Source organism: Microtus pennsylvanicus, chromosome 3 (assembly GCF_037038515.1).
Source record: "Microtus pennsylvanicus isolate mMicPen1 chromosome 3, mMicPen1.hap1, whole genome shotgun sequence".
In the NCBI taxonomy this organism is placed as follows: domain Eukaryota; kingdom Metazoa; phylum Chordata; class Mammalia; order Rodentia; family Cricetidae; genus Microtus; species Microtus pennsylvanicus.
In genome coordinates, this window is record NC_134581.1 from 26,604,857 (window position 1) to 26,625,588 (window position 20,732).

Below are 20,732 nucleotides of genomic sequence, written 5' to 3' on the forward strand. Positions count from 1 at the left end.
CTGTCTTTAGATTCTAACAGCTTCACAGAACTAGCGCTGCTCCGATCTTCAGCGGGAGGCCTTGGGCCATGCAGGAACTGCCCTCCTGGGTCGTGTTTTCTCCAGGGTGCCTGCAGGCCTTTAGGGACAAAACTACAGCTAGGTCTAGAGTAGAGACAAGCCGGATGTGGCCCGCTCCGGAAGAGAAGAGAAGCGCGGGACAGGCGCGAGAGTCGAGGTGGTACGGTGGCTAGGATCTTGGCAGTTTGACCCACGCGACATCAGGAGACTCACGTCGGCGACTAGATCTTCGGTTCAGGGTTAGGCACGCAGTCCCAAAGCACCCATGTCAGAGCCGGGGCGGGTGTGCGGCCGTGTCCAGGGCCCTCGCTCCTTTCCTAAGTTAGGCGCAGGGAGGCGCACAGGCCCTGTGCGCTCCGAGTACGCGTGATTTCCACGCCCCAAGCTGCGTGGCCCGAGCCTGTCCTGAGGGTCGTTTGGACAATTCGTGGCCGTCTCCGTTTCCAAGGCCCTGGGCGCGGGACGCCGCAGGCTGGAGGTCCAGCACGGACGCCTGCGGGGCGGAGCTCCAGGGCGCACTGAGGGTGTCGGGCCCGGCAGGGGCGTGGCGAGCCCGGCAGGGGGCGCTGCGGGTCCCGGCGCCCCGGAGGCCTACGCGCGCCACCGTCGCCTGCACTCCCGCCAGGAGGAGCTGGCTGCGGTGGAGAACCCTACGCGCAGCAACGGAGGCCGGGACCTTAGGCGGTGAGTGCGGCGCGCGCCGGGTTCCGAGCGGTTCCGAGGCTCCCAGCTGGGGGGCTTGTGTCTAGGGTCTCGGGTGGCGACCCCGGAGGGCTGTCTTTGATGCCGGGATCGGGAGGCAGGGGCGGGCTTCCAAGCAGCGGGTGTGAACCCCACCGCTAAGCTCTTTCCCTTATCTACGCGCTCCCCAGTTTCCACCTCTCCTTGTACCCCACCCCGCGCCGGGGGTCCCCGCCCTCCGACCTGCGTCCCCTTTCACAACCCGGCACCCTAGAAGCCTGTCTGCACACCCCCTTTCTCCCGCAAGCCCTCCCACGCCTACCTCCTCCTGGGTGCCAGCCGCCTGCCTCTCTCCCAGCTTTGCTCCTACCGTCCCCGCCGCCACCCTTGCGGGCTCACATTCTGCCCCCGTGCTCGTACCGCGCGATTGCAGCCGGAATCGGAGCTCTGGGATCCCCCTTCTCCCAGCTGTCCCAAACCTGCGGTGTCCAGGTAAAGGCGACCGCAACTTCGCGGCCTGCCTCGGGGGTGAGGCTGGTTCTTTATCTACCTGCCGGCGCCGGAACCCTGGGCCCAGCCAAGCGGCACTCTGCGAGCGTGGCTAAGCTTGCTCAGTGCTCTACTCAGGACTGTGTGGTTACTTGGTTGCTTGCTTTTGCTGGGCGAACTTGGATACATACGTTGCTATTTCTAAAAGGAAGCCGGCTTTGCCACACACAAATATGGAGCAGGTTTTCTTGGCTGCGACAGCTGGCTTTCAGTTGTACCTGTGGATGAGGAAGGATTAGCGATGCAGAGGGAATGGAGCCATATCCCAACTCCCACCCACCCATCTCGGCCCTGGGAAGCACAGGGGAATATGACTGGCCTCTCCTGGCCAGTGTCTTTGTGGAAAGGCAAGAATGCTTTCTAAACATTCAACAGGTAAAACCAGTTAAGACTTTGGAACCAGATCTGGTGTGGATAGGGACGTGCGGGGTGAATGGCCAAGAACGTCCACCCTGGGAAAGTTCCACTACTTAGGGACATTTGTTGCTCTTTGCAGCAGGCCTCAGCGTGGACCCCAACTATGGAATAGACAGCGCCGAGCCCAGCCTACCCTCTAGAACTGTCGGTCGGGCTTGGCAGCAGCCCCATCCTCAGAGATATTGGTGCCCTGTCGGGGACGTTTGTGGGAAGAGGATTTAAAGCAGATGGCTTGGAAACCCTCCTGGTCCCTGGAGAGAGGGGGAGATGGCATGACGACAGCCTGAAAGCCAGTGTGTGCATTCACTCATTCCCTTCTGGGCTCTTTCATTAAATCTTGGATTAAATTAATTGCCTATTCAGAAAAGAAAGAACAAGTAAAGGATATTTCTCTTTTAGGATTGGCTCTTGGCCAGTCCACCCTTACAGATACCTTGGAAGGCTTCAAATGAGCACCAGAGGCAGAGCGGACCACCTGGGCAGAGCGCTCTGAACTGTGACCTGCCCTAGATGTAGCTCTGTTTGTTCTTTGATGGCTCAATTATTAGTTCAATATTCCTTTACCATTGAACAGTTAACTGGCCAGAGATACAGCGGGGCTCAGTAGGGCTCTTCTGAATGTTCACAACTTCTCCTTGTCCTCCCAGCGATAGGTTGTTGTCAGGAACACCTGCAGGATTGGGGTGGGCATATCTTTGTGACCTTAGGACCTGGCCAGGTGCCCTCTGCCTGGACTCAGTGTTTTTTATTTTGTTTTGTTAAAAAAAAAAAAAAGCCCAGCACTCGGGAGACACAGGATCTCTGTGAGTTCAAGGCCAGCCTGGTCTACAGAGTGAGTTTCAGGATAGCCAGGGCTACCCAGAGAAACCCTGTCTTTAAAAAAAAAAAATCCCTTCTTGCACCAGTCTTGAGTCCACAACCCTTGCTCTCAGAAGTCTCTCAACTCCACAGGTTTGAATATGTGAGTATATAAATGTTAGTCTTTCTTGCTAGGCACAGTTTCGCCATGCATTGGTGGGACCAGAGGTGTGAAGGGACAGAGAAGGAATAGAAAGTCCAGTTTCTAGGTCAGGTTCTGACAACTGGTCCTATCTCTCAGTGAAGACTGGGGATTTAAGAAAGGAAATGATTGTCTGTACCCTAGAGGTGAGGGGGGGCACAATGGGCACTCTAGGGATACCCAGAGGCTGCCTACGGAGAAGTAAGTACACCAGGCTTATCCTGCAGGCCCTGGGCCGTGAGCCTGGCTTCATATGTTATTCCTATTTGTTTGCTTATTGATTGATTGATTGATTCTATGTGGTCTGAAACTCTGTGTAGACTAGACTGGCCTCTAATTTATACAGATCCACCTGCCTCTGTGTACCAAGTGCTGGGATTAAAGAGCTGCATTATCTTGCCTGGTGGGCCTGGCTTCGTGGACATACCCTACTCCTGCCTGCTGGTGGAGGAAGCCGCTAGGGAGCTAGGGTCCGTTGCCAAGCTCCCCCAGCCTCTTCAGGTTGTACTGTTCTCACTCTGGTGGGTGCTGCCCACTCCAGAACTGGTTCCCGTGGCAGCCTAGGAGTGTCTCTGTGTGCACATTGCTGCCTGTGTGTTTTATGGCTCTGCTGGGGGGGGAGAAGCTCCAGTGTTGAGGGATGGTCCGTAAGGGATGACTTTGCCCTAAGCAGAGAAAGCAAAGTTAGCTCTTCTGTCCTCGTGAAAGGCTGTTTTGAGGAAGAGCACACCTAGGGCCCAGACTGCAGGGCCTCTGTCTACTCTCCTTGGGAAGCTGGGGACAGCAGGAATTCAGAGTTCTGCTTGGTCATGGGAACTTGTTCTTCCTGATTGTCATTAGCTTATCTTTCCCACCCAGACTGCCTCTGTCTTCAGGTTTGGCTCTTACCCAGAATTCTTGCAGCTGGTAGGAATCTGTTTTCTAGAAGAGGTTTAAGCAGTTTGTGAGTGAGGATGGGAGAGGGAGAGAGACGCCACTATATGCAGGGGACAGGGGAGACGGCAGGAGAAGAGCAGAATCCTGCCAGTCCAGGAAAGGGATGTCCCAGACAGGACTCTGGTTGGTAGGTAAGAAGTCTGCCTGCTTTCAGCTATCGGTGTTACCACTACAAGCAAAGTCACTGAGACAGAAAAAAGATGAGCCGTTGGTCTGAGGATAGGTGTGTTGAGCTCACTCTTCTGCTTCTTAGAAGACCCGGGAAGCCATCTAAGAGATGGCCATGACCAGATGGGAAGACCGTTGGCTGTTGTAATCTTCGTGTCAGGAGTGTGCCCCTGGGGATGTGGTCCACTGAGCAGGGTTGGTCTGGGGTCTGGCCTGGGGAAGGCACCTCACTCCAGAGATGCTGCGGGAATTACCTAGAAGAGCAGCTATCAACCGGTGTTCAGTGAGCGAAGGAAGGAATGGTCTTCTAGTAGGAGAGGGAGGCAGACTCCCAGGCATCCATCTTGGACCTGACTAGCATGCAGGGCATACACACTCACATTTGTGTTGGCAAGGCACCCTTTGTCATCTCCCTGTCCCCCTCCGTGTCCTTATGTATGAACAGCTTCCTTAGGGAGAGCCCTGGCCAATAGTGTGGAAACCAGACCTGCAAAACACAGATGAAGGTCAGAATTACTATGCTTGGTTTTGACCTCCCCTCCCCACCTCCCTCCCCTTCACTTTGGCTTGTGGGGAAAGCCATCATTTATACTAAATTTATACATACCTCCCTTTGATTTTTAGAGACCTCCCTTTTGAACTAACAAGCGGCAGCTTGCTTCCCCAAGGTGGTCTCATTCTTGGATCCAGTACTGACCTGTAGAGATAAAATGGTATTATTTTGAGCACTTTAACTAGAAAATAAAATACCTTGCTAATTTTATTATTTGCAATCTCAGAAGAGTCTGAGGATGGAATAAAATATTGTTAAGTCGTTGCTTATAAAATTAGAGAGGTGAGTTGCACTAAAGTCATTGAAGTTGTAACAGAATTGTTTAAAAGCTTAGAAGTAAACTTGTATGTTTTTTAAATGTTACTACTAAAATGTGGGGAGATTTAAATTTGAACTGCCTTAAAAATGTAGACCAAAAAAAAAATAGACATTTGGGGAAGTACGGAAGTTTTTAGTATCGTACAAACATTGGAACCCTCCATAAATTCTGCTCTGTGTTGAAATGCGGTGTGATGGTTAGTTTTGATTGCCAAGTTGACAGGATCCAGAAGTGCCTAAGACACAAGCGTCTGGGCATGCCAGTGTGGGGTTACTGAGATGCTCTTAATTGAGCTGGGAAGACCCGCTTTAACTGTGTGCAGTGCGGCTGTATGGGCTGAGGTCCAGGACTGCATGAATGGGGGAGAGCAAGGTGAACAATAATGTTCGCACTCTCTGCTTCTGACACCACGGATGGACGGCCTTCCTTGGCCCAGTAAAGCCAAATGAACCCTCCCTCCCTTAAAATGCTTCTTGTGAAGGACTTGGTCATAGCAAGGGAAGTGATAAATGTAGGAGAAATGGGACTTTAGGGGGTCCAAAGGCTTCCTTCCCTTAGAACTGAGTGTGGTAGCGCTCTCCCTCCCCCCCCCTCTCTCTCTCTCTCGCGCACACACACACACACACACACACACACACACACACACACACACACACGTCTTCCCTTAGAAGTCAGCTTTCTTTAGCAGGGAATACTTTATTGATTTGAATAATCTTGCTACAGTTGCTGGATAATCAGCTGTGATTACACAGCCATTTGGAGTTTGCAGGTGGCCTCTTATGTCAGGTATAAGTGGGTTTTGACTCTCCTTAGACCATTCTGCAAGTCAAACAAAGCAGCCTATGTACTGTTGACTTTCTGGAAAGATTTTCCTCGTTTGTGGCTGTCAGATTGTCTGTGGATGACTGCCTTCTTCTTGAGGACCTGGGTTCGGTTGTGGAATTCAACACAGTGCAGTAGGTAGGAGTGGAGGCTAGAGCCCGGAGTGACTTTGGATCCTGGGTGTGTCCTCACTAAGTGTGTATCCTTGGGTAACTTTCTTACCTTCTGTGCCTCAGTTTCCCCATTCATGAAATTGAGGTGATGAGAATGCTTATTTTGTTGTATTACGGAGCTCTAATATATGTGGCAAGGGTTTAGAGCTGTGTCCAGTACATGGTTCTTAACAAGTATTAACTGTTGTTGCTGTTCACTCATTGGTTTGGGTGCCAGCTGACTATGTTCAGATGATGGAGAGAGAAGTAGCCTTTAGAATATTTAGGTGGGTGCTGGGGATTGAACTCCAGTCTCATGCATGCTAGGTAAGCATTCTTCCACTGAACTATACCCCTTACCCAAGAGGATAGATATAGGCTAATGGACAAAATGTGTCTGTCCTAATGGAACAAAGGGTTTAAGGCTGTGTTCACAATGAAGAACTGGCATGGCAGTGAAGAACTGTCTCAGACTCTGACCTGGCTCCCCGCCACCTGTCATGGCTATGAGCGGCTGAGGGTTAGGATAGAAAGGGGAGAGGCTGGTGATCTGCAGCTGGCACCCAGCTGCCAGCTGTTTAAATAAACTAGAAACTCATTTGGATTGCTCGGTGTTTGACCCAGGCTTGTGGTTAATATTTTAACTCATTCTTGGGTGCATGTCATTAGTGAGAAGTGGGATCAGAGGCCATAAGCCCAGTATTTGCTCGCCAGCTGGTACTTCCAGCATTAGTCTTGCTCCCAGCTGCAGGATGCTGTCCCCACTCCTGTTTCAGATTGCCTCTTCAGCTACCCCAGCAGCCTCCACACCATTGGAGACCCACTTCTCTCCCAGAGCGAGTGGCTGCTCTGGAGACAGGTAGCAGACTAGACAGAGACAGGGAGGCAGGCCGTGCGTCTCAGGTCTGCCATAGCCGAGTCTTCTTACCTGAGAAACGGTTGAGAGGTTTGGGTTCGCTAACTGGTCCATCCCGCTCAGGCTGCAGCTGGCATGTCCACCTGTGCCTTGGGAGAGCTGACACAGGCCTACAGTTGTGGGCAGTGCCCTGGGATTCCTCTGGGATGACTCTTTAGGAATCTCTGCTTCCTAGATGGCTCTGTGTGTGGGTAGCACACCTTCTATGCAGGGGAAACTGGCAACCCTTTCTCTTGTTGAGCAGCCTCTTCATTTCTGTTCATTTTTTTAAAAGATATTTATCTTTATTTTATGTTCATTGGTATTTGCCTGCATATACATCTGTGTAAGGGTATCAGATCTGGAAGTTACAGTTGTGACCTGCCGTGTGGGTACTGGAAATTGAATCCGGATCCTCTGGAAGAGCAGTCAGTGTTCTTAACTGCTGGGCCATCTCTCCAGCCCCTCAGTTCATTTTTAAACTTGGAATGAATGAGGTTTTGTGTTTTGTTTTTTTAAAAAAAACAGAAAAGGAAAAAAAGATCTTGCCTCATACTTGGACAGCAGAAATGGCAAATGATTTCATTCATGTCCGAAGAACTGAGTTAAAAGGGGGCACCTCTGTGCCTTGGAGCTCTGGCTTCTCTGCTCTTCCTCTTCATCTCCCTGCCCGGTCCTCTTTTGCCGCCATTCTGTCTGTCTCTCTCCCAGTTCTTAATGGAAACTCAGACCTGAAAAAAATCAAAGCTTGGACATTAATGATCTAAGGTCATGGCCTAGATGGTTCGTTTCTTTGGCTTTGTCTTCAAGCTGAAAAATTACTGACTTCTTGAGAAAGTATATTTTAGAAGCTGCCTAACGCAGCAGGCAGAAGGAGGCCGGCTTCCCCGCTGTCTCTGGCGGTTCTGAGTTCGCGGCGTTTGCGTTTTGATTTTCTCCTCTTGTGCGGTCTTGATCTAATGACAGTTGATTACCCCGGAGCAGCTGCATTAATTGATGGTATTTAACGACTCTGCTTACAGTGGGTAATTGCCGTCGGCTCAGCTAAGGATAGCACGTTCTTTTTACTTTCTCTCAGCTTGGGAAGTCTTAACATTGGGTGCCCGATGCCATAGACTTCTGCATGAATTGGCAAAGACTTTCAGTATCTTAACTCTGTTTTAGCTTCCGTCTTGCCACTCAGGGCCCTGAAGGGATGTCTCTAGTCCCACCCAGGATCCGTCTTCCTCATGGACCCTCAACTTCAGTTGTCTGTGAGACCTTCTCCCCAGGTCCTGGTCCACTTCCCGGTGCGTACAAGCCCCCAGGACACCTTGTGCATTCTCAGCATCTGCCACTCATACCCGCACTGACTGCTCAGGGGCCCGCCTCCCCAAGGTGTCTGGGGAGTGGAGAGCAGAGGCTCTCACCCAGCACATCTCAAGAGGCTTCCACTCCTCACAGGCTGGCATGAAATAGGGCTCAGTACAAGCTGAGGGAGTAGGTGTGGGTGGTGTATTCACCGCCACCGCCTGGCTTAGGAATATACTTTTTGCACACACGGGTCCAACACTGGCTGTTCCTGATGGTGAGGTAACTCTCCGTGAAGAGGTGGCTTACGGACACGTGCTCTGTAGGCAGCCGTCCTCATTTGCACCAATCATCAGCAGAAGCAGGAACATGGAGGACAGTGTTGCAGTGTCTTATGGGCCAGGCTCGGGGTGAAGCACTGCCTCTAGCATGCCAGGGTTTAGCCCCAGAACTTGTATACTTTCTGCAAGGAAGGCTGGTAAGGGTTTTCCGTTGTATACCTAGGAGGAGGAAATGGTTTATGGTTAGCCACAGTCTCTGCTGTTCTGTTTCCTCCAAAGTCAGAACTCTTGATAGCAAGGAAGAAGGATTGAATATTGAGGGGCAGTGTGTGTTGGGGGGGGGTTCTTTCCACGGAAGGAAAGGTGCCAGGAAGGCTCCAGCTGAAAGTGGCATCTGTCTCAGCTTGGGGACCTGGGAGCCCCTCTAGGGTCAATTCTCCTGCCTACCCTAAAGTGGGTCCCTTAACTAAGAATTGTGGTTCCGTGCTCCCCTATCCAACCTTCCTTTATCCCTATCCTCCTGTTTCCCCAAGTCCCCCCTCCTTCCCTTCTACCTTTTCTCTCCCCATCTCCCCTTACCCCCTTCCCACCCCACCCCCAAGATCCCACTTTTCTCCCCGGCAATTTTGTCTACTTCCCTTATCCAAGAGGATAACTATATGTTTTTCCTTGTGTTCACCTTCTTACTTAGCTTCTTTAGGTTCGCCAATTGTAGACTCCGTGACCCCTATTTATGGCTAGAAACCAATTATGAGTGAGTACATCCCATGTTCTTTTCTTATGAGATGTCCGGTTTCAGTCACCGCTGCTTTGTCGCCATTAGGAATTGCCAGGTGACTTAGTAGGTGGACGGAGGGTCCTTGTTACCCCTGTTCTTTGGCCCATGCCATGTTCTCAGCCTGGTGGAATAGCTCCTGGTTGGTTGATCTCAGTAGCTGGAGGAATGACCTTCAGTTCCCCAAGACCAGAGGAGCCTGGGAGCGCTCCTTGCCCTTGAGCCCACCCGGCATTCCAAAGTTACCTTCCTCTACAGCCCACTTGTCGCCCCCACCTGGACCCAGCAAAGAGTGACCATCGATTCCCACTCCTGTTTACTGAAAAATGGTTCCCCGCTATTTCCTGCTCGTGTTTGTCAGGAAGCAAACCCTTGGTGAGAAGTCACTGATTTCTTGGGTTTTAGTGATTTCTTCAGTTTGGTGTAGGTCACTGTGACAGGTGCTTTTCTGGCCACGGCGCCCTCCCGTCTCCGTCCTTCCCCCCACATGTACTGAGTACTGCAGCTTAGCTCTGAGATCCTCCTCCCCAGCCCTGAAGGAGGCCTGGAGGAATCTGACATGAGCCCTTAATGTTGATGGTCACCGTAGGAGGGTTGGCTCTGGGCACTGAGGTTGTCCAGTATTGAAGAATGTCACCCAGCCTTGGACTCAGGGAAGCCGTCTGAGGAAGGTGACGTCTGGGTTAAGTTTATCCAGTGTGCCAAAGTGGGGGTGGGGCAGGAGGGCCCTCCACTGCCTGGGCACTGTTGGGCCCTGAGGTGGAGGGAAGCACTGTGTAAGGCAAGTGAGGGTCCAGCCCTGGCGGCACCCAGGACGTGGTGGGGCTGGCATGTTCAGGTCAGAGTTGGAGCAGGACTGGGCTGCCACTCTGAACTGGGCTCTGAGGATATGGGCTTTGTCGCCTGTGCTGTTCCCCCTCGTGCCCCATCCCTCTGTCTCCGGCTCTCGGCTGGTCCCTTGCCCAGGCATTACTCAGGTTGTAAAAATAGAGTCTGGCAGCTGAGTGCCCGCGAGACATTGGTGAGGAAAGCTGGGGCTGTCATCACCTATCAGGGCACTTAACCCGGGAGAGTTTGATGCAGGGGCTTTCGTAGAGCTCAGGGCGTGAGGTTCTAACGCTGGCTTACACAGTTTGCTTTAGCTCTTGATTGCGACCAGTTCTCCGTGCCCCTTCCTCAGATGTGATCTGGTTGTGGTTTCAATGCCTATCCCAACCTCAGGCCCCATCCACGCATTGCCTCCAAAACCTCCCAAATGGGCTTCATCTTGCTGGCGTGGTCTGCGAAGTCAAGGCTCCTCCGCAGGGCCATTAGCTGCCACCCGGCATTCTCTCAGGTGCGGGACGCTGGCCAGCCAAGCCGGTGTGTGGTCAGCGCAGCCTGAGGAGGTTTGGCCCTCCACCGTAGGCACATAGCTTTGCACTGCTCCTCCTTAGGGAGCTGAGGGCTGAACTGAGAGCTGTCAGGCGTCCTCATTGTGATGAATGGCCCCCAGGGCAGTTTCCTTCATTCTCCATCCCAGCCTTGTTTATTGCAGTGGACTGGATGGGGGCCGGGTAGAGAGTGCAACCTTCACACAGCTGAAGGGACAGTCTGTCCCTTTGCCTCCAGGGAGGTGGATGTGACTCCATTGATGGAGGCTCTGGTCAGTGGTCCGTGTGCTTCAGAGAACAGGATAACAAGGAAGAGGTAGTCACTGTCCCCGGGTGCATCGTAGCGACTCCTGCCCTGCCCCAAGGGGCACATGATGTTCATCCTAGAGAACTGGAGCCCCACCAAGGCAGGCATTTGCGCTGATTTGGCTCACTGATCTCCATTTCTGCACCTTTAATCGGCATGGGACAAGTTCTCCGTCAGGAGGCATTATATGGCAAAGTGAGATGCCCACTGTCGGGAGAGCCCCCTGCAGCACAGAGAGGCGCAGTTGGGAAGTGGAGGAAAAGTCTGGAGCTGTGGCCGAAACTCACTGTCCCGGTGTCTCGGACTACTGGAAGACAGAAGGCTCAGCTGCTCCAGGGTGACTTTCCTGTAATTTCCCTTCCATCCTGTCAGGTGTGCGCTCAGAAGTGGTGTCCGGGCCCTTTGTCCTCTTCTCTGTTGCACTGCTCAAAGCTTGTCATCAGCAGCGAAGGGGTGAGCGTCACACCCTTTTGACCACTGTGCCTGCCAGTGTCCCATGGAAGCCCCCCTGTCCTGCCCCACTGCTGAGTTTCACACAGTGCCTGTCTCTTTCAACAGTCCCAACCCATGGTGCTTTCCATTCCCTTGACCCCTGTAGCCCATAGCACTGTTTCCAGACCATTGATCTTTTCATAATTTGTGGTGTACCTGCCTTTGAGATCTTGCTTGACTGCATTGTTTAAAATAATAGGCAAAAATTTTAAGTAAATTTACAGCAATTCCCCCTTGAGTTTTAAGTGTGATACATGTTTATTGTTATTTTACTATTATTATTTTTTTTGGAAGGTAGGCATGGTAACATATGCCTGTAATCCCAGCACTTGGGAGGCTAAGGCAGGTGGATGGCAAATTTGAAACCCAGTGAGAGAGAGGAAGAGAAACTGGAACAGGTAAGAGGAGAATGTTTTCTGAGATTGCTGCCATCTTCTTCAGGAGTCTCTGCAGCCAGGCTTCCATTTCAATGTGTCGTCAAAGAAAATTGAAGTTACCTGTAGATGTTCTGGTGGAAGCTTCACCCCAGCCCCTGGCATCCATATATCCAGAGTCTGGAATGTTCTGGTGGAAGCTTCACCCCAGCCCCTGGCATCCATATATCCAGAGTCTGGAATGTTCTGGTGGAAGCTTCACCCCAGCCCCTGGCATCCATATATCCAAAGAGTCTGGAATGTTCTGGTGGAAGCTCCACTCCAAGTCTCTCCCCCCATTTCTCTCCAAACCCTGCCACATCTCAGAAAGCCTGCCAAATGACGACCCCTCTCCCAGAGATGCTTAAGCCCACTCCCACAGGGTGTTTAAACTGCCCCCTAGAAAACAGACGTGGTTTTCCAGTCTTCCTTTTCCGTCTCCTCTCTGGGGAGCTGGAAAATCGTCCAGGAGAGTTTTATCCATTAAACCTGGGCTTTTTCTAGTTCAGTTTGATTTGGTCTGATTTGGATTGCTGCATCTGCGGAGAGGCTTATCGGGGTGCAGAGACTTTTCAGTAATCACAGGCTTGACTACTCATAACATTCAGGACCTCTCATCTTTTTCGAAGGGTTTTCATTTTTCAAATTATTATGTTTAAGGCAGTGTTGGAAAAGAACAATGACAGTGTGGCACAAAGGGACAAAAAGCAAAAGTAGCTCAACAAAAAGGGTGTGAGAGGACCCAAACCCTGGCAGAAGCTTGGCCTCTGAGCTGCCTTTATCTCTAACATGGGTGTGTTCCCAACTCACGGCGGGAGTTCGCCATCACAATCTGATATGACTGGCTAATAAACATGAAGAGGAAGAGGGAAGTTAAAAAAATATGGACCCTGATCAGGCTAACCACCTTTAATAGAAAAGAAAAAAAACACAACAACAACAACCAACTTTCATAATTCCCCCCCCCCACCCCCGTTCACGTTTTTCTTCAAGCTTAGCCAGCATGCACTGACTTTGTGACTGGTAACAATAAATTAATGTTGTGATAAGTGAGGGCTCAGGTGTGCCCTGAAGTTCCTGCCTGCCTAGGGGGTGCCCCTTTGCCTGGGCAGCTGACCTGGTCCAGTTGGAATGTTAGGTTTTCGCCCTGGCCACAGAGTCTGCCCTTGTCACCAGAGTCTTCTCTTAGCAGGCCTTGCTGCTGTTTTCCTAGCCTCCCCTCTGAAGAGGTGACCCTGGCTTTGCTTAGGAGGCAGGTCAGAGGTCAGGGCTCATAAAATATGTTCCACATCTCTGACCTATGACAAGGAGGAGGCTACCAAGAGGCCCTGGGAATAGTTTTGGCTTTAGGCAACAGAGAAAATAGTTATATTTCTTTGGAGTCTTTATCATAAACCATCTACTTCCCCCCTCCCCTCAAAAAAAGGAAGTCATAAGTGCCATTATGGAAATGAGGCCATGATGGATCTGTCTTCTTCCAGCTGAGGTGGTGTCAGGCATGGCAGTCAGAGAACCCCTCCAGTGACCTATCTAAAAAGTCCCCAAAGTGCACTGGTGGTTTCATTTGTGTAACAGCCAGGTATAGGTAGGAAAGGAAGTCCCCCAGTGGTGCCCAGAAGATGTGAGGGCAGAGTGAAGCCAGGGGTTATGAGCATTACAGGTTAGGCTGGGGGAAACAGGAGATGCCACAACACAGGATATATTTTTTAAGTCCAAATAAAAGTCTCTTGATGGGCGTACAGGAGCATCCATCTGTTGAACAGTTCCTCTTCATTTACCCCCCTAAGGCCCCCAGCGCTGTCTCCAGAGTGATGGTCCCAGGATCTGCTTTCAGGTCCTTTGATAGCTGTTGGAGTGGCTAGAATCAGCATGAGTTCACTCTCAGATGGACTGAAGGAACACATAATAGCTCTCATTTACTCTAAAAAGGTTAAGACAATAGTGGGCTTGTCTCTCCCGCCCGTGGGCAGCTGCTGCAGTGAGCCGAGGTCTGAAGTCACATCTGGGCAGCATTTTTCTTATCGAGAAGGAAATTATAGAGAAATAGTTGTCAAAACAACATCCCATATGGATTTAAGCCTAATGTTTGAGGAATGTGATCCCTTGCAGTGTGCAGGGAACACGCCAACCATTTTAGCCTTTCGGTGTACTTCCCTGCTGGAGGTTTAGGACCACACAGGTGACCAACATTAATCACCTTAAAAAACTGTTAAGGCCAGTTAGGATCTGGTCCTCAGGACTAAGCACCTGGGCTTCAGGGGACCCTCTGCCTCCTCCATCCCTGTTCCATCTCTGTGACAATAAATTAAAGTCCCTACTTGGCCACAGCTTCACTTGGAGACATGGAGGAAATTTTTCTCTGTGTTGACCCTCTTCTTTGTAGATTGAACATGGTTAGAGTTCACCAGGTAAGTCCTTCCTGACCTTCTTGAACAATAGAACTGGTGACTACCCACAGCATACAGGGCATTTTAGAGGTGCCCTACAGTCCCCTGGGACCTAGTTGTCTTGGGAGGACAAAAATATTCTCCCCTTTCAGTTGCTCCGACTACAGCAGTGTTGGCCTCCAAGTGTCTTAGTCAGTGTTCTGTTACTGTGATGAGACACCATGAACGTGGCAACTTTTTTTTTCTCTAGACAGGGTTTCTCTGTAGCTTTGGAGCTTGTCTCAGAACTTGCTCTGTAGACCAGGCTGGCCTTGGTTGGCTCTGCCTCCCAACTGCTGGGATTAAAGGCATGCACCACCACTGCCTGGCTGACTGCAGGCAACTCCTGTGAAAGAAAATACTTAACTGGGGCCAGCTTACAGTTTGAGAGTTCAGTCCTTTATCATCATGGCAGGGAGCATGGCAGCACACAGACAGACGTGGTGCTGGAGGAGGAGCTGAGAGCTCTGCATCTAGATCTGCATGCTGCAGGAAGAGAGAGAAAGACACTGGGCCTGGCTTGAGCTTTTAAAACCCCAGCGCCACTGCTAGTGACATGCTTCCTTCAACAGGTCCACACCCAATTCTTCTCAAGTAGTGCCACTCCCTGATTACTAAGCATTCAAATATATGAGCCTATGAGGGTCATTCTTATTCAGAACACCATATATGCCTACTGAACACACACAAGGTCAGCCTACCAGCCTGGTACTTTCCTCTACTTAGATAAAGCTGTGGGAAAAAGCAAAGACTTCTAAATAAACATTGATTAGATATATATTTAAGCAGAGTTTTTTTTAATGTTTATTTATTATGTATACAATATTCTGTCTGTGTGTATGCCTGCAGGCCAGAAGAGGGCACCAGACCCCATTACAGATGGTTGTGAGCCACCATGTGGTTGCTGGGAATTGAACTCAGGACCTTTGGAAGAGCAGGCAATGCTCTTAACCTCTGAGCCATCTCTCCAGCCCCCTTAAGCGGAGTTTTGACAGCAATGTGTTGAACTTTGACCTTAGACATTTTAATATCTTAAAGTCTCATCTTTTATATACCTTTATGTCATTTGCCTAGACCTTTGTAGCTCACTTCACATTTTCCAGCTTTTTACTCTTTGTCAGTAAGCTACACGGCCAGCTGTGATGATATTTCATAAGCAGGTACTGCTGGCGTTATGAAGACCTCACTCTCCAAGACGGCAACGAAGCAACATGGTTGCTGCGTGTTTGTGGTGAGCACAGATTCATGTTAAACCCACCTGCCTGCACCACGGCACAGATCCCTTGAGACATGGATATCACAGGTTAAATGTGGATAGTCACCTTGTTTTCTTTTGTTTATTTTAAGAAAACGAATATTTGATCTCGAATAGCATGGGTACAAGGAGGAGACAGTACATGTGGCCTATATGTGTAGGCTCCCCAAAAGAGCAAAGCAAAGACACAGGAAGAAATTTCATGGTCTTAACCTGTATTCATTACCTTTCCATTGCTGCGATTAGAAACACCATGACCAAAAGCAGTTTATAGAAAGGAGCATTTATTTGGGCTTCGCCTCCAGATGGGCTCCATCATGGCAGGATGCATGGTAGCAGGAAGCTGAGAGAGATCACATACTCAACCGGGAGCACGGAGCAGAGAGAGTGAAATCAGAGAAGAGTGGGGCTTTCTCTCCAAGCCCTCCCCACAGTGGCACACTGGAGACCAGCCAGTCTGCTAGTCTCCCTAAACAGCATCAGCACCTGGGACCAGGTGTTCAAATACCCCAGCCTAGGGGGACATGTCTTATTCAAACCACCACACAACCCAAGCAAAGGGCATCCATATGTCTTACCACAGATCGTAACTGTGAATGCCTGGCAATGCCCTCTGGGTTCCATTTGACTTCCCTGTGGTCCCTAGATACAAACTGTTGCTCAGAAGGGAACCCCTGGAAGGAGAGCTCTGAATGGAAGATGTGCCCTGTGCCTATAGGTGGCGCTGTTGCTCTCAGAAGCACTTGGAGAAACTGGGACAAAGAAAATGACCATGGTGCTGTCTTTTGCTCCACCCAAACATAGCATGGGCTGAGGTTTGATCTGTGATCCTCTGTTGTTGGTTGGAATTTAAGATCCAACTTGTCAAAAACAGCTAATCCTGATTTAATATGTAAGTAGCCTTGTGGTAGTCTCTTTCACCGTGTTCAGTATTCCTCTTAGTCAGGTTAAGGTATGGAGGACAGGGTTGGGGAGTCTCTAGGTCCTCCACAGGAGCTGGTTCACTCCTGTCTGGAGGAATCTGTTTTCCTAGAGCTCTTTTGATCTAAATTATCTTCCATCCTGGTTCCATGAGAGTTAACCCCTCAGAGCCTCAACCTGACAGAAGTTTCTTGCACCCCAGTTTGCAATGCTTCCTTAGTCTCTGACTGCTCCGCTCATAGAGAGGTCTCCTGTGTTAGGTGTCCTTAGCAATGGGCTTAGAAGTCACCAAGGAGACGTGTGAAGGTGTGGATCAGGATCCCATCCTGACTTCATGTCGGGAACACATCTCTGTCACTTCCTAGCCAAACTCCAGGATAACCTACCCACCAAAGATTATTTTACTATTCTTGATGTTTCTTAGCTCTGTCTGGTGCACAAGGGTTACTTGGCCACCGAGACATTTCCCTGGGCCCTTCCTGCATTGCTGAGAAACTTTTCATTCTGGGATCAGTACTGACCCAAAAGGTTACCTAAGACACCGGAAGCACATTTCTCCCAAGGGAGGGCATCTGAGCACTCTACCAAATGGAGTGGAAAGCCAAGAGGAGACCTCAAATTGTTGGGAAAGAATAAGCTTGGTGTTGCATGGAGGACACAAATCGAAAGTAAAGCAGGGAAGTAATTAAAATTTATTTTTAATTTATGCATATAGATGTTTTGTTTGCATTTATTGTCAGTGCACTTCATGCATGCAGTGCCTCTGGAGGTCAGAAGAAGGTGTTGGAGCCTCTGGAACTGGAGTTACAGCACTTCTTAGCTGCCGGGTGGATGCTAGGAATCGAACGCTAGGGTCCTCTGCAGAGCAAGCGCTCTTGACTGCTGAGCCTTCTCTCTAGCCCACAATTTCTTTTTGCAAAAAGGTTGCACTAGAACCCAGACTAGGGTAGTGAGCATTCTGTAACCAAGATGTCCCCTGGCTTTTATCCCTAATTCAGATGGTGACTGTGTCTCATCCCATTGGTGGGAATTTGAGTTCACAACCTGGTATGATTGGCTGATGGGTGTGAAGGAGATTCAGGGCACACAAACTCTTGTTGGACTAACTACTTTTGATAGAAAAAGACCATTTCTCACAGTAGCCATTATGTAAAATTCATCTTTAACTGCACACAGATTTATTTATTTAATTTGCATGGATGTTCTGTCTGCATGTGTGTCTATGTACCACATGAGTGCCTGATGCCCAGGAAGGTCAAGATCAGTGAATTTTCTGGAACTTGAGTTATAGATGTGAGCAGCCATGAAGATTCTGGGTTTCAAACCTGGGTCCTCTGGAAGAGCAGCCAATATTCTTAAGCACTGAGCCATCTGTCCAACCCTAAATTCATCTTTTTTGTTGGTTTTGTTTTGTTTTTTGAGACAAGGTTTCTTTATGTAGCCATAGCAGTCCTGGAACTCACTCTGTAGACCAGGCTGACCTCAGACTCACAGAGATCCACCTGCCTCCGCCTCCCAAATGCTGGGATTAAAGGTGTGCACCATTACAACCCTGGACATTTATCTTAAGTATCACTAGGTTCTCAATTCTATACAGTATTCAAATAAAAGGACCTACTCCTGTCTTTGCTTCAACAACAACAACAAGAAAAACAAAAAGCAAGAAAAGAAAACAGCCCAGCTTTTTAATGCAGTCTTTATTTTTATGGTGTTCCTGGGATTAAATTGGGTGCATCATGCTGGAACTTACCTTATAGTCTTACTTTTTGGCTTAACATAAGGTTTTCCTATTATTGGTGGTTTTGTTAATTATTGACAATGGTTATAGAAGTTGTGAATTATGTTATATATAGTATGTTGACAACATATATATCATAATATATGTGAGTAAGCTCAGAGAAATCCATCCTCCTCTAGCAAAAAGGACAGCGCCCCTCGAGGCTGTCTCCTGCCATGTTTTCACCTGGAAGTTTTGCGTGTCTTGGGGAAATTTGGCCAAGGCATGCCAGTGTTAAGGTTTGTCTAAGGGAAGGTGCTGTGTCCTGCCTGGCTTGGTCCTGGAAACCTGATTGGGGCAACAAGGGAATGGAGAAAGGACAGACACGCGTACAGAAAAACTGGGATAGGATGGACTGTGCTTACTTTAGTGGAGGGCCCCTACTATGCTGCGCATGCGTTATTTACAGCACAGGGGAAAGGTTAGCTAGGAGGTCTCCTAAGGGAGCGGTCTCGGCTTGCAGTCATCGCAGACTGCAGACAGGACACAGTGATACCATGGCACCATCCACGGGAACAGAGATAACCCGCCAGGGGCTGCATCCGTGAAGAAAATTGACCCCCCCCCTTCCACCAGCCATCAGCTGCCACTAGCTTCTCAGCTGTGGGTGGGGCCTCCTGAGCCTTTCTGCCTCTCCTGTTTTGCACTTGGCAGTATTTCCTGGACACTCAACTTCCACACTTAAGCCCAGTTCTTTCTTTTCTACAGCCGAGTCTTGTTCCAGTTTGTACTGGAACTGTCATCTTTTACCGATTCTCCCGCAGACCAACGTCGCCGTTGTTTCCAGAGCAATGTAGTAACTTCTAAAGCCGTGTTTGTATGGGGGAGTGTGTTCTTGTAGGATCCTAACCTCCGCTGTGCTTCTCCAGCACAGAGTTGTCTGAGTTCTGGAGCAAGTGAGCAGCCAGGCAGTTTCTGCAGAGACTTTTATGACAGCCTCCAGAAACTCACGTCATGTTCTGTTAAACAAGAGATTCCCCCATGGCCTGCTCAGGGGACTTAGGAACCGTTCTGCAGGAGGTTATGACAGGTCATAGATAAGGTTTGAAACCACTACATTTTCTCTCTCTGGCCATTCTAGCCTTGGCTTCAAACTTCCCTACTTGTTACAGTTTGGATACCAAATGCCCCCACTGACACGTGTGGTGAATACTTGCTTGGTCTTGGTTCAGGGTTCTGAAAACTTGAGAAGGCAGAGCCTAGCCAGAGACCCCAGGTCACTGGGGTGAGTCCGAGGACTAACTCTTGTCTTGGGCTCTCTGGGGTGAGTCCGTGGACTGTATCTTGTCTTGGGCCCTCTGGGGTGAGTCCGTGGACTATATGTTGTCTTGGACCCTCTCTCGTGCTTTCTCTGCTCCCCGTCTCGTTCTCCCCGCTTCCTGTCTACTATATGGTAGGACCTTCCTCTGCCATACCATGCCAACTCTGAGCTGTTCTGCCTAAGTTCATGGGGCCAAGCCACAGGGCAAACTCTCTGAAACCATGAGCCAAAATAAGGGGTTTTTGTTGTTTTTGTTTTCCTACAACAAACACAAAGTAATGGACTGTGCTACCTGTCACAACTTTTCAGAACTTTCCAAGAAAGGAATTTAAAGACCTCGGGTGGTAAGTCCAGAATGTGTTTGGAGAGTTTCACCTCTCCTTCCCAGGCAGCTCCAGAGAGACGTGGCTCCCCTATCTCACATTCCTCCTTGGAGCTGGGGAGGATGTCCCTGTGGGTTTGGCATCCTAGGTACCTCCTGGCCGCCCTAACTGGGTTTACATGGACAGAGTCTCCAAGAAACAAGGCTCTTCTGTGAACTAAAGTGTGGAGAATAGGCATGGGGCTGGGTCAGAGGGTGGGACTTTGTAGCTCACAGACAGTGGTTGGCTGGTCGTCCTACAGCATCATAGGAAACAGCTAGAGGCCCTAGAGGGGGGATAGTTCTTGGAAGAATAAGATTTTGTGTTGAGTTTTAGATCAGTGTGTTCAAACGATTTGTCTTACAAAAGGAGGCTTTCATTGTACTCTGAGGTCAGAGAGAAGCAGCATAGATTTTTATCCTCATTGAATCATTGACACCAAGGTTGGCAATAGGGCATCCTGTGGTCAGTTTTCACAGAGATAGTGAGCAGAGCCAGCTTTCTCTGATGAAATGTGTTCAGGAGAGTAAATGACTAAACACTGTCTTAGCAAACACTCCTCCTGCTAGGCCACCACACGCAGAGATCTTAACTCAGCAGAGCTTGGAAGCATGGTTTCCTCGACCCACTGAGAAGCCTTCTTTGCCCGTTTAATGTGCATATCTCAAAATTCAACTCCAATGATTAGTGCAGATTAATCACGGTGCTTTGCGTTCTCTAAACTACTTATGCCAACAGCCTCTTCCCCCAAGGTTCGTATCATTGATCTTAAGGCTTGATTGCATCCACAATGTTAAGCTAGGTTGATTGTGGTGGTTTGAACAAAAAATGCCCCCTATAGGCTCATGTGTTTGAACATGTGATCCCCAGCTTTGGTGTTATTTGGAGAGTTTACGAACCCCTCAGGAGATGGAGCCTTGCTAGAGGACATACATCATTTGGGGAGGGCTTTAAGGATTTCGAGCCTTGCGCCATTTCTGGTTTTGTCTGTCTGTCTGTCTGTCTGTGTCTCGGTCTCTCCATGCTTCTTGTGTGTGAAACCAAAGTGTAATCCGCCAGCTTTCTGTACTCTTCCCGCCATGATGGAGCCCATCCCTCTGGAATCGGAAGCTGACGTAAATGCTCTCCTCTTTAAGTTGCTTTTGGTCCTGGGATTTTGTCACAGCAGCAGAAAGTGACTGAGAGGCTGATGGACGAAGGACTGGGGTGCACACAGAGCTAGTTGCTACTTTCTTGGCTGGGGGCTG

At 49.7% G+C, this 20,732-nt stretch overlaps 1 protein-coding gene across 2 annotated transcripts in view; it reads left to right on the forward strand.

Moving 5' to 3' along the window:
• The first annotated feature begins 607 nt into the window (after positions 1–607).
• Positions 608–20,732, forward strand: part of Pxylp1 (2-phosphoxylose phosphatase 1) — a 63,730-nt gene continuing 43,605 nt past the window's right edge. Inside the window, exon 1 of one of the 2 annotated variants that reach the window (XM_075964919.1) lies at positions 608–744. The gene's annotated coding sequence lies outside the window, so the exon portion shown is untranslated. Of the gene's footprint in view, positions 745–11,375; positions 11,469–20,732 lie in introns of those variants that run through there. The other variant, XM_075964921.1, reaches the window with a different exon arrangement.